Genomic DNA, 14999 nt, shown 5'->3' with positions numbered 1-14999 from the left:
AGAGGCGTTCATAGCATCCTCAGTCGGCAGCACTGCACGAAGCATTTCAGAAAAAGGTCCAAGAGGCCACGCTAACGAAAAGCGCTGAATACAAATGCGCAGACTGAGTCAGTACCCCGGTAGTTCCAAAATCATTACACTCCCCTTGTCGGCAGTAAAGGGAGTAATCAATATGTTGCAGCCTGTGCGCCCAGAGGCAAGCGCTATATTGACATGTGCTCTCAACAAAGAAGACTCAAGAGACTGAGACCAACGATCGAGCGCCAAATATCGCCGCTTGAGCGCATGAGCGCCAGGTAGTATCTCTCCCCTGTATTTTCTGCAATTGGGCGCAGATATTTTCTTCAATTAAAACTCTAGCAGGACTCTGAACAAAGAAAGCACAAGGGGAGCGAAACAAAACACCTTATGCACAGGTGTCCGACACTTCTGTATCACGACACAAAGGAGAAAAATGTGTTCGAAAAGGAAGAAGCTGCTCATCCGTTTGAGCTTGACTCGAAGGAGCCTCTGGATTTATTATAACAGCATTGAATTATTCAGCAGCTGATTTAAAGCAACTCAGATTCTCGTCAAAGGAAGGCCCATGCAGCTAAATCGCTGACGCACTTACACAACTGTGCGACCCGAATGGTTATGGTAGTTCATAAAACTGCAGCGATTCAATCTCGGTTATATTATTGTTTGACATTCTGAGGCAGGTTGAAATTTTGTTAGTATTTTGGAAGGGTTGGTGGTATGACATTTGAAATTCGGGATTTTTTCAAGGAAACACATGGGCACTTCCATGTTCGGCATCTTTTATACTTTATGGTCCCTGAACTCACTAAGTTTGTCCTTTGCATCTGTTGCCGCACTGAACATGAGCGTAGCTGTAGTAGTTCAAACCGATGCGCGTAATCCGCGCAACCAGCCGTTCCTCCTCCAAGATGGAAATGGAATACCCTGAAAGACACTGGTGGTATCACAGGAACACGGATACCTTTCGGCCTACGGCCTACTCTGGAGTAGCTCTTCTCATCACGTTGTCCTAAGTTTGATGTTTTGGGCCGTGTCACCGCGTAGCTGCGCTCTATCGCTACATATTAAATCTCCATCTCCAGGTCCAGAGCATCCGTAGTGAGGAGACATCCGACACACGACATTTGATACTCGGATGCCGCCAAACGCACAACTGAATGCCTACATTCCATACTGGAGCTACAATTAACACTAATAAAATCTTGCGAAACATGTATAAACCTAAAGCGACAATAAGACTAGCCAGCTTCTGAAATATTCAGCTAGTACTGTCTGTGAGAACGCAGTGGCTACGTGATGCCTGTGCAAAAGCTACATTGTTGTTCAAGTTTAATCACATCTGCAAAGACCGAAAAATATTTCGATTCTTCAGGCAAATTGTATTTTGAAGCTTTGTCTCCTAGGCATATGGGAAACTGTTAAAAGCGGTGGTTACTTCCATCCCGGAGATCTGGCACTTACCCTAGTCATCGCGCTATGTAACTATTCCCCTTCAAGTCTTACACGTATCCCTGGCTACGCTGCGAGTTGCTCTCTGCCAACTGCTTTCGTCTGAAGGAAGGATCACACAAGAATTGGCGTCGTTTCCAATGCATGGATAGCTATGTAAGAAGGTGCAGCTTCACAGGTTTGCTGCATGAAATAAGCCGGTGGCCGTATCGGGACTGTGCAGTGCTACCTCCAGCAAGCAAGTTCCAAGATCAGTACGGGGTTCGTGGCTTTCGTTTATTTTCAATCGTATTGTAGCTTGGCGCCTGACAATAATGCTAAAATAATGCTGTCTACCGAACATGTTGGATGCACTTAGTGTTGTAAAATTGTACATTTAATTCATTTCTGTTGAAGCAGTTCTTCCTTGTTGGAGATACTGTTGTCTTCGAAACCTCTGCGACGGTTGAACTCCTCCAAAGTGGGAGTGCCACGTGGCTGTGGCATCTTTTTTGCTCCTTCTGCTGGAACTCTATAAGATGCCCATACACAATAAGAGATGACTTAGGGAATCGAACCTACACTTTTTCATATGAATACATTAAACAGAACCGTTCTTTCCTCCGGTTGCCTGTCTGTAAAGATGGAGTGCCAACAATCAGCGAAAGAAGAATGGAGGGTTGACTACTAATCTGCCCTGTCAGTTGGCTTGCGAATGACCCTTTAACGGTTTTTGAGAACCTTTAACGTGAGTTTATGCACTCACGTTAAAGGTTCTCCAAAGCCGTTGAAGGGCCATTCGCAAGCCAATATAGACGCTTCCTGTGAGTACGCTTGGCTCACCGTGCGAGCGCAGCTTACGCAGAGGGTCCTAGAAGGGTTAATCTTTGAATGCGGCTCCTTTGTGATGCCAACCTAGTGTCAGCTTCTGAGTTGTCTTTTGCGTGCTGAGCGTCCCACCTGAATCTTCTGAGCGCTCCACCATGTAATGCGCAGCAGTTCATAACCGTATGAAAATATTATTCTTCTATGCGAATGGTGTGTTTCATGCCATTGATAATCCATTCATCCACCGACAAGTTCCAAAAACTGCAATATTACCTTTGCTCCGTGTGAGCAGGTTAAAATTATAATGCGTCATTACCTTTAAACACTAAGAGGACCCTAAACCTATGCCACACGAGCTGTAGAGGCCTACTCTGTGATTCCAGGTTCGGTGCCTCTTTCAACGGTCAGGTTCTCCATCTATCAATGGATTATTATGGTTAGTAAAGAAAGAGGCACTATCTGCAGCTGAAGCTGGTGGAGGCGCAAGTAAGTAAATTGGGAGTTCACCAGACTCTTCAGTGAGTCTTACTGAAGAGAATGCACCACAGGCTAGTTGCGTCCATGGAGGACGGCTACGATCTGTGGGAGTATGGCCTTATTATTAATGTCGCTGCGACTATATGTGCTCTGTCACGAACATGCCCACCCCCACTGTACTTGGCAAGTGTGCAAGCGTATAGCCTGATACAGTGCAGCAGGCCACCGAAAAGGTAAAGTGACTCTATAATTTAACGGGTAGCCAACTCTTCAGATAATAAGAGCAAAGAAATGTCGGTGCCCAGTAGTGGCCTGTAAACCAGGCGTCTCTTAGTCCACCGAAAGGCCGTACACTCACTGAGAGGGTTAGGCAAGGACGTTACGCGGCAGAGCTGGTACAGCACTTGGCTTTATGCCACTGGGATTAATTGTCTTGCCATGGAAAAGGACATCCTCGCACGGTAGAGAAGCAACGCTTACAGCGAAATTCCGTCAGCACTAGTGTATTAGAAGCTTTTGCTAATCCAGCCACAGCGAACCATTTATGGTATCCGCACCGTAAACTTGTTTCTTGCGAGGAAAGGGAAGTTCTGGCGATGAGAAAAGGAAAGTGCTAACAGCCACATTGCTCAACAACAGGCTGCCCCCGTCTGCCCGCACATCCCGCCTGCATCCATCTACGTAGTTGACGCGTGGATGTGACGCATGTGGGCCATGCTCCTACAACAAACGGAAGACGTGCGTCTAAGAGTAGCAGTGGATGATTAAAGTGAAGCAAAGTGGTGATGTGTAGTTACCGCATGCACTAATGAGAAATGTAGTAAAGTTCAAACTTTTCGTGAATTTCACGCAGTGATTTTGTACCAGCGAAGACACAATATAACTTGATATTGAAGACAAAGCAATACTAACACCACGGAGGTATGTGTATGCCAAGCAGATAATGAAGTCCATCTCAAAATGCTGTCGTTAAAATTGGTAGGAGCGGCACTGAGAAGGCGCTGCAAAAACTTTTTCATATCAGCAGCACGCCTCAACTGCTCCTACTGTGGGGGGATGACTTTTATTTTATGTTAATTATTTCACTTTGTGCATGTCCTCAGCTTAGTCACCGAGTGGGGACGAGAAAACAGTGCCACTATTGCTAGTCTTGTCAGCAGAACACACAGTCCTTCTGCAACACGGGCAAGATGAGGCGATGCTCCATTACCTGAAACGCTCTTTACCGGCACTGCACCGCTCCTTTGATCCGTGACAGCGTTGGCTGCAACTCTTGATCGCGCGCTGCAGATGGTTCAATTTATTCTTGTTCAAGCCGAATTTAAGGTAGTCCTCTTCATACGGGGCTCGTAGGACCACCAAGTAGCTCTTCTTCACGCCAGACTTTAGCTAAACACACGTATCATCGAAAATGCTAAGCTCAGCTACCCGTTTTGAGGCTAAGTAAGTACTAAAAATTTGTCGCATGACGTCAAGTCAACCAAGTATTCAGGAGTATTATGTAGGATATGTACGCATTGTGGCCTCTCTGATCATCTCAGCAGCCACAAGGCCGATCACAGCAGGCAACTATTGCCCGTTGAACCGACCATGACTTCCACAAGCCCTTTATTCAGACCACAAAGATCTTCGGAACTCTACCAAATTTTTACAGATCAACGTGAAACCTTGCTTTTTGCGCTGCAATACAACCAAATGAGTGATAATGTGACTTGTACGTCGAGCGTGCCGGTGGCATCTTACCTTTACAGACAGTTTCATGACGGGACAACGTTCCTACTAGATCTGAGTGCTTTCAACTACCAGAAATATGATTTTAGAAGCAGAGTTGTGTTTTCTGAGTCAACCTGGTGAATTGCAAAAGATGCGTAGCGATCGATTAAAGCAACAGAAGCATTTATTGTTCAGAAGCAATCATAAGTGGGACTCAAGTGTCCCACTTCCATCGTGGTATACTGCTACTGCTGCTGCATTTTCATCTGACGAAACTTCAGCAGTCTCGCTCTACCTCTCGCTTGCTTCATTGAACAAAGGCACTGGCTCATGCCGTATAAAACGTTTTGAGATACGTAGTGGCGACATCATGACTCTACATGTTCTGTTAGCATGGGAGCCCTTGTGCGTAGAGGCCAACTGACTTCCGCCGCCAGCGCGTCAGCCTGACCATGCAGAAGCACTTAGCACAGATCTAGGAAAGCTTAATCATACTCGCAGTTCAAGGGAAGCGCGGTTACGTATTGTGCACTTGAAAGTTGCGAGCTCATACAGGCCACCAATTTTGCACTTGAAAGTTGCGTGCTCATACAAGCCACCACTGTCCTACCCAGTGGCACCGGCTGCGGGTTTTCACGAACACCACTGATTTAATTTTGACTCGCTTCATCATACCTCCTCGGTGCATCCGTGTACTAATAGTCAGTATTCCCGTGGGACTCTGGAAAGACGATAATACTGACGGATGTCTTGCATGCCTTTTGCTAATCTTAATCAATGTTTGCGTCAGTGTATACCCATGACAGGTCAGACCTAGGCAGCTTATCGTGCTGTGTAGTAAAAGCTTGGCTGTTATTTGCAGCCTGAAGGGCACCAATTGGAGCGCTTACTTTATGCTCTTGAATTTGCCTACAGCGCATCCTGTCACTCCCTGAGTTAGCTTAACACCACCGGAGATACATGCTCATGGAACTGGCCTCCTTTGCAGCTGCAGGCACAGACATAGCTGGCATTACTACCGCTTCTCTCGCGCGTTTCGCAACTCAAATCTTCAGCCAGATTTGCAGCACAGCCGCAGCGCAAGCCATAAGTTGCCGCAGAAAATCCTTTGAATACCCAGCGTACGAGTAGAATGCACCAACGTCAAACAGCAACAGTCACAAGACGTGGAATAAACAAAAATGTTGGGGAAGTGCAGCAGTAATAATGATAGTACCGAACTCACGATATGATCCCCGCTTTAGCCTGTTTCAGTGTCCCCAACCTGGGGAGAAGAAGGGTGGGATAAAGGCCTATGTGCAAGGGGAGTATAAAATGGCATCACACGTGCAACGGAATTAGAATTTCTGCTTAGCAAGAGAGCTCTACATCCATCCGTAGAGACAAGTTAACGAAAGAAACAAGGAGAATGCAGTGTTCAACGGATTTGAGATACAGATTGAGACCACATGCTGTTGCGCTAAGTAGTATTGCAAGAAGGCACCATAGTTGACATGGCAACAAGGCAAAATTGAACTCTAAATGTTCGAGCTATACATAAGCATCAATCGAAACAGCGCCGCGGTTCCTATCTTCGCGTTTTACACTAGATTCGCTGACCTTTACACACACGAACTGCTCGCACGTTGTGCCGGGGAGTAATCGCCGCAAACGGATAATTCATTTTCAAGAGCTTTCGAGATTCCACAGCCTTTTGTGGGTTTCCGGTAATGCAGGTGAGTTAGCGCCCTTTGCTGCTTCTGTGTAGCAGCAGTGCAACTGAGGATAACGGAGATCCGTTTTCAACTTGTTAAAGTACACTAATTTCGGAAGCCCCTGACTCTGTGCCTGTGCAGAGACTTCAACTGACAACTCCATACGTGTATATGACACGGAATCATGGTGTCCCGAAATGGAGGAAAGATGCATCGGCTTCCTAGTAAGCTTTGTGCGCCAGTGTACAACTGTTCGAGCTGGGTCACAAACTTGTGGCGTCATTTTAGCCTGCGTGGGCTTTTTCTCAAAGTTTCCCGTACTCACGGAACAATCCAGCATAAACGCCGCTTTATACTCCCGTTTGGTCGCACTGTGCCCATGTTCAGCTGCTGTCTTTGGGTTCCCTAACCTACTCATTTTCGCAGCCAGACGCATGGTTGGTCGAACATCGCTTAAAAAAGAGCAGTTAAGAGCTCGTGAACGATGTGACTATACTTAGATATACGCTTCACACCATCAGGAAGCTGAAGCACCTTTTCATAACCCTAGGTTCTTTCGCATCATAGGAGCATCGCCGTGTTTTTAAATTTTGTCAGCGCCGCGTTTCTGAAGTAGCAACCTACGTGAATTAAAAAAAATCTGCAGAACGAGAAACTGTACAGTAGCTCTGCAAGCGTTGGGAAAGACGCGTTAGAGGTTTCAGGAAGCTGGTGATAGACAACTTGGAGCTCGCTACAACTGCAGCAGTGTATCTAACGGCAAGGCCTTGCGCTTACCGAATAAGTGATGAAGCTCCTGCTCCAGGGGTGATTTGCTAACACGCACTTTCAATGTAGTATCCACAGTAAACGAGGTTTAACAACTGTCGACACGAAAGCGTATACACACCAAGAATATCTGCAGTTTTAGCTTGAGTAGCTCTACAATACACAGAACTCTGAATTGTTAACCCGACAGCCACCACATCAGACAAAAGCAATCCACGATATGCACAAGTAATGTGATCTGCTTAGTGCCCAAAACGTGTGGCTGAACATATTTTTGTCTCGAATCGACGACGCATCGCTGGCACCGCAGTGGGGTGGAGAAATACTGCAACGGAAGGGACAAGGAAAGAGGGGGTTTCGGGATGTTGCTAATCCATGCGACTTGAAAAATATTCAATACTGTTTCAGACAAAGTAGAAATGGTCTAGCTTATGAAATAGGCAGGATGTGGAGGAGACATAGCAGGACCCTTTGCAGACCGGATAAAATAGTGCCACAGCACCAGGATAAACGGTAAATCCATCTCGTGACCATATATAGCAGTTCATCTTAGCGTTCCAGCTGTGACCAAGCAGCAACCAAAGCTGGAACGCTGCGATGAACTCGTATACATGGAAACCGAAAGTGTGGTGGCCTAAGTGCACCTGTGTTACGGTACAGGGATTTGGCGTACGAGGCACAATGTTGGATGACAACAGAATTGGCATGGCCAAACGTGTGGCTGAATCTAGCCAGTCAAAAGGTGATCAAATTAGGAATCACAATGGTCAACAACTCAGAGAACAGCCGAGCGAACAAAACTAACTTACAGGACTGCACAAGCGAATTATGTAATCCTAAGGATTGCAATACTCGTTAAGAAACCACGGTGCACTCAATTATTTTAGTCCTCATATTCAGCACATGCAGTGCTTCAAAATACTAGATATGCAAGCCGATTCAAGCGCAGCATGAGCTGGGGCGACTTTCCCATTGGGCCAGCTGCACATACGATGCTCCTGTACTATATCGCCGACAACGACTAAGCCATGTGACAGGTGCCACGTGAGGCCACTCATATTGTTAAGGTACATGGAAATTGTACTTAATAACAACCATAGCTAGACGATTACACCGAAGTTCGGCTGCCTGCACGTCGTTTTCGTGGCGTGATTCTGAGTGCTGAGGGTAGGCCTGTGCAAGAGCATGTGATGTGTGGTGAAAAAACCTTAAAGGATTGCACAGTGCCTCTATCTTATTCTCTCCCTTAGATGCAATAACAGTCGCTTCAGCTTTTCACTGCCCTTTGACGACTATTCATCAGAGGCGAAGCATATAGTAGAGGGCACTGCAGGGCATTTTTGAGGCTTCTCCTGCAATTCCTTTACCTTCGTTGCCAGACAATTGTGTCCTTTACGCAGAGAGACAGCTGCTCTCTGAAATAACACATTGAGGCACTTTACCACTACGGGAGTTGAGCAGAGGAGCTGCTGCTGTATTTAATTAATCCCAAAAGCATTCAGCAGAATGGCGGGACCAGAACTGAGAGATGTTTGTCTACTTCGAAACGCTGTGCTCTCACGACCGCTGCATCGAAACATGCATGTTGCAGCACTCGGATGCAAAATACCGCTGTTGCAAAAAGACGGCTGGTGTTAGAACAACTTTACCAAGTATTTCCTCCAGGAAGTGAGAAAGCTTTACCCACCAAAAAGCAGACGCTGTAGACACGTTATACTGCTACGTAGAGCTCCACCAGCTGGACGCTTCAGGATTTCAGACAGAAATTGGACCATGCTTTCGTTTTTAGCACTGCTGTTGATTGCTCGAACCGTTCGCTTCACCACGAGTACTCTGCTTCGTCTGCTCATCGTTTGAATTTCGCTATGCTACGGAGATATCATACCCTTCTATAACAGAGACATCCTACGTCGCCTGATGTGTCTTGGGCTTGCTGACGGTGTGATTATCAACTCACGATCATGCGATGCCGTTGCCAACCGATGGGGACAAATCAGATTGGTCAAATTTCATTTTTAAATGGCTCTGGACTGAGGATGCATCTTTTACAATTTCCGCTGACATGGAGGCACTACGCCGCCACTGTGTTTGCTAATTCCCGACAAGCTTTGATTCCAGACAAGCGTCTCTAGTCGCCTGTAATGAGAACTGTAGGCTGTCCCGACAACATTGTCTTACTGCTTCCAAAGGCTAGAATGGCAGATTCCCCGTGCGCCTGAGCACTCAACTGTAGAGCAGCGCAGATTTTGAAGACAAGAGGTTGTAGGCGTCGGTTAGGCCATGCAATAGGCAAAGCACAACACCTGGCGCTGGTCTTAATTAAGGCTGAGTTTACCCGAGATACAACACGAAAACTTAAAACTCCTGAAGTGAAATCCCCCTGATAGAAGAAAATTTTATTGCAGTTATATGCAAACAATGCAGACGAAAAAAGAGAGCGACATCAATGAAGGAATTTCCGGACGGTGCTGCTTGTTCTGTAGTGATCGGGAGCGCCTACGGGCCGTTAAAGCTCTACGTACTGTTCACCTGTGCTGCTGTATGATGCTTCATATATTGCTGGGTGGATATCGGTGCCCCTATACCCAAAAGGGAAGCTTCTGATTTTCATTAGGATCTTGTGGAGAATTTAAAGCTGTGTCAAGGGCTCGAACTGCAGCAGGCACCGTACCTCAATGCTTCTCTCGTAAATATCGTGTGCATATCGCGGCTCCTGGGAGGTTTTAGTACCAAAGGCAGGCAGTGACTGTTCAGGAACACCTATTGGAGCGGTACACGTGGAATGCATATCTCCAAAGCTGTCGTCCTCGACGGCAGTCTCGCAGGTGTGTATGTGTAGCCCGCTGGCAATAACGAATTTACAGCCCTGCCTTAGACGAAGCATTAGCCGATTGCAATATCACTACGTTGCTTCTATCAAGGCCGGGAATTTGAATATCACCTGCTTGCCTGCAGCTCCATCAGAACAAATCCCTACAGTCTACCGCACAAGGCATTTGCCTTCTAGTTAGTCGTATAGCCTCTCTAGAGCGTCTAGCAAAAAGGTATTAACACCAGGAAGAGCTATGAAATCCAGGGAAGCTTCGTCACTCCCTGCTGCATCTGCAGCAGCAATCGCGTCTCCAGCAGGAGCAGCTACTATGTCCTACGTTCTTTGCGTCTTCACTCTTCATGTCTTGCAGTGTAGCTGACTAACTTGCTGAATGACCTGGAGAGGTACACACCCTTTCAAGCTAAACACAGCACTGAAAATCGTAGAAAACAACAAATGCATACCCGCAAAAGAAGACAACAAATTCATAGCCGCATAACCTCATGAAGGTCGCAGGTGCGGTTACTAACTTCTGAACAGCAGCCAGCGTACTCAAAGTATGAGCAGCAGAAGAACGTCAAAAAAATCTGCTTCTTGTGGAGACCAATCACCGCGCCCGCTGCCGCTGCTGTCGAAGGTTTATCATTCAGACGGACTCCTGTCACGCATTTGGCAGAAATAATAACGTGTGGTCAGGCAAGTCGAGATTCCCAGGGCAGTAGAGTGCAAAGTTTTGAATATTTTGTGGAAAAGATGATGAATGCGCATTCCCACAGCAGCTGGTTGAGGGCCTGCGTGGACGCGAACGCTCCCGCTCATGATGCCTCGGTAATTGCAAGGAGACTAAATAGCACAAGCTCAGTGCTCATCGATATATAGACGCAGGCCCATCTTAACGTAATTGGAAGAACAAAGATCCATATGCCTGATTATAGTAGCTACAGTGAGAAACAGGGGAATATTTGTTTTTGCGAATATCAATGGAAGGCATGTGCACTTTACACATAGATAGACGTGGATCCCAGTGCTATAGGAACGACAATACGAAATAATGGAGCCCCCGTAGCCAAAACATATTCATGTTAAGAGCGATTCGCAGTACTTTAACTAATAGACGTGTTGTTTCAGAAATATATCTGGTTGGGGACTCTCACCTTTTCAAGGTGTTAATCTACTTCATCAACTGGACAGCAAATTGGCACTTTGTAGCACGCGGCTAGCAGTCACGAGTCTCGCTAATACTCCCTACTATTTGATAGGAGCCTACAGCCACGCTTACTAAAATTTTGACATAGAAAAACAGCCCTGAATGCCACAGTGCGTGTTAGGCACACCTGACGCTGCACAGCCGGGGAATCGCTGCAGAAGCAATTCCTGACTGGCGATTACCCTGTGTTTGTGTGACAGTTTGCCCACTTGCAATTGTGACATTGTACAGTTGATGAACCCACCCCCACTGTTGGCATTTCATAGTCTAAAATGTTGTCAGTGCAATTTGTAGCTTCGGACCTATGAATAAGACAATCAGGTATTGGAAATCCACACTGACTTTCCAAAGCCCTCCGTACACGTCTGCGTCAGGGAACTTCAGAGGTGATATTTTACAGTTGCTGAACTCATCGCCACTTTGGCCATTCTACAGTTTAAAATGTTTTCAGAGCCATTTGTAGTCTGGGACGAATGCGAACGACAATCAGGTATTGGATATAGACACTAGCGTTTCACAGCCTTCTCAGCTTCTGTATAACTTCAGAGTTCTGAGGATAAACAGGATGACACAGCTATCCCGTGATGACTCCTGGGCTCTGTTGGGTTCAACGGAAACGAGAACATGGTGTCCCAGGGCCGTGCGAAATTACAGGTAGAAGGAAAGCACAACGTAGCAGGGAAACGAGCAGAATACTACAGAACTCCAGAATCTCTTTATGAAGTCTCACGCGTCTGATGTACACCAACACATGAATATGGCACTATTCCACACGTCAGGTGGATAAACACAAAAATTGACTATTGAGACAAGGCTTCTAAGGCTTCTAAGCATGACCTACACGGCTGTCTCGGAAAAGCATGACTTCTGCCCGAGACAGAACGCGTCTTCGACTTAGCTATGCAGGAATAAACCACAGCTAGCTTTGCGCGAAGCGTACGGGGTAAGAAGACTGAGCATCTTAGCGTATTGCGGCCGCGACGGTGGACAATTCGGCCATAAGGACAGCGGCAGAATTAAGGATGCAGTATTTCTGTTGTTCGCATCTTGTAAGTCCCTGTAGTGCTGAATTTTTCAGTCCATAGACTTTGGCTGCGTGGCTGCGGCCACAATTCCTGGCACTTTGTTCTGTGCTTTGCTCCACTTGCTTGTACTGCTGTGCTGGCATGTGTGGTTGCAGTCGCCCAGATCCAAGCGGCGTAGACAGACGTGAGACAGCTCTCCTGAGGCGTTCAGCGCCATCCGTTCGGAAAGCCTCAAAATCAACAGCTACAGCTGTGCGGATTGGGCTTCATGGAGCTCAGTGTATACAACTATTCCCACAGACACACACATTAGAGCTCCACGAAACAATTTCAAGGAAACGGCTGAGGCGCATAGGAGCGAAAAGTGTTACAAGAAGAGCAACCTTCAGTGAACTCTACCCGGGTTTCCCAGGGGAGTCATCTTGCTCAGGACTAATAGATATTTTTCTCTTGCATGACTGCTGAATGCTGTCAGTGCTCCTTACTCCTTGTGGTCACATGGATGATCCTGAAGAGATCTGGCTTGTGGACTCGATGTTCCTAGCGATTATCTAAACAGGAGGGCAAGCTTTTCAGTGTTTCCCAAACCCTTGTATTCCTAGGAGTAGCAAGCTGGTCTCTTCTATCCTGGTGTCTGACACGCTGGACTGCATCGTAGTAGCTGACCTCTGCAGCAACACGTTTTCTTAAGGATGCGCGCTGCGCACAATGTGCTGCATTCAGGCTTCAAGTTAACCCACCTGCTTGGTTTCTTTCGCCCTTCCGCATGAAGTGCATGAAGACCCAGCCCGAAATTTTCATATGCCGGCAAAGCACGGGGACTTACATATTTGGGCCTCAACTTTACTTCCAGTAGTTTGTCGTTTGTACACGTGGACAGTCCGTTGCGTTCCGAGGAAGAGGCGCTTCGTGCGCTAGAGTTTCTGGGACTACATGGAAGGGTGTTGCTTCATCAGAAAATCACCTGTGAACTGGCAGCACTCCAGCTTCTGCAGGTGGGCCTTCTCGTACGGGTTATAAATTGATATTTGCAGTCGTCAACGATTCTTTACTCTAATCAGAGTAAATCAACGATTCTTTACGCTAATCAGAGCGAAGATACTTCCGCTCTCAAGTGCCCCGGTGGGAGTATTTGAGCGCTGAAACTGCTGGTGTACTAGTGTGCGGAAAATGCACCTAAACCGTGAGAGAGTAAACGTTCCGGGGTAAGACAGTACAGATTGATAAACCTCTGAGCATCGATGTTGTAGAATTAGGAGAACCAATGCCCTATGTAGTACAGCGCGCTGTCTGTAGCGCATTCGATGGTGCAGGGCGCACAACTTTGGCGTTCTGTGAAATCGTCTTGTGTATCGACAAATCAGTCCTTTATAGTCTACTAGTTTACCAAAAACACCACTTTATTCTAGTGATCAAAGGAGTATGTCATAAAAGTTATTCGGCATGGGTCTTGGTGTTTTGACCGAGTGAGGATATCACCCGGACACCCGTTGATGGCACGCTAATCGTAGAGTATTCGTAGGAATGTCTAGTTTATACATGTTGCTTTCCTTGAGAACTGCTTTTCCATCTTACTAGTCGGAAATTGCAGAACTAAATCAGGCTGTGAACCTTTTAATCGTTGATACTTCATGAGGTAGGTATGGTCTATAGTTCGCCAGCAAGCGCCATTCCAGTGGGTCCGCACTATTCCGTAGTTGTAAAATCCACTCTGTAATGGACACGTCAGAGAAGAGCCCAGGATGTTTATGAGTCAGCGTTACAGAGGCGTGGAATCCGTCACGCTGTCTTGCTCACAGGCTGCGGCCAATCGGAGTCGCCAGTGATTTTGCTCTATGAACAGGTAGAATTCGTCAAGACCAGGAGTAAAAGGCATATACCTGGGAAGTAACACTATTCTCGGTTAGTTGACCACTAATCCATTGCTTGGTGACATTTCAAATTAGTCCTGTAATTTTTTTCAGGCGCTGCATGCTTGCTACGTATCCCGTGCGGACCGTGGTTCATGGCACACGGAATTCTTTTGGCGATCCCATTACCGCTTATGTTTCACTATCGGGATAGGGATATTCAGCAAGAGTAGGACATATCTTACCCATGGAGAAGTTGAGAGGTATTCCTCATAATAGAGTCCTAAGAAAGCAGTGATGAAAGAAGCGACAACTGCTTTTCAGTAAGCGAGCCGGTTCACACAAATTAAGTCTAGGGGCCCAATTTAGTTTTGGTATTCTATCTACAGGAATTATTTTCGCTGAGGTTGCGTATTGTCTTCAAAAATTCGTGTGTGTTTAGTCGGAACAGCAGGCATAGTGCTGCAAAGACAGTTTCGCCTATTCCTATGGACGTATGCTTGTTGAATGCAAATGCTACAGGCCAGAATCAATCGCAGCAAGTTCGCTTAGTGCTATACAGCTCGAATCAGCGCCAGTTTATCTCGGAGCGTTACTACCTTTTAGTCACGACCTACTCTACGCCAACGGCAATGTTGCTGGAATACAGCAACGGTGTATTATCGTAAAATTACTAGGAAGCAGGTATGAGGGTGAGAGCTTAGGCATATTGTTTTGGATGCCAAAGTAAAGTGACTACGGGTGCTCCTCTACTGAAACATAACCAGTTCCTCGCATAACATGGGTTTTATCATCTGTGAGATATAGTGTGTCCATGTAGAAGGGCGCTTAGTATGCTTCTACACGATATGCTGCTTCGGCAATAGAATTATCCGATTATTATGGCTTTCATTATTACTCCAGAATGTCCTTTGGTGTCTTTTAGACACTCCATCTTCAATAGAACTCGGGAAAATGCACCCTGGAATGAAATTGGGAAGCGTGCTGCAGCCTTCTTTTCGAAGAAGGAGCTATCATTTCGACGCTTTGTCGAACGTCGAGCTCGAGGAGCCTTAATAACAATCTGTCAAGCAGCGTCCTGAAGCAAGAGGTCAGCGCATCAATAGGCTAGCAGCACAGATTTGATCAGCGCACAGGGTGGGCTTCTGTATTTTGACTTCTTATTGCTTTTTTCTT

This window comes from Eimeria tenella, genomic scaffold (genome assembly GCF_000499545.2).
Source record: "Eimeria tenella Houghton genomic scaffold, Eth_scaff75, whole genome shotgun sequence".
Lineage (NCBI taxonomy): Eukaryota > Apicomplexa > Conoidasida > Eucoccidiorida > Eimeriidae > Eimeria > Eimeria tenella.
The sequence above is the reverse complement of the archived record's forward strand: the minus strand, read 5'-3'. Positions refer to the sequence as shown.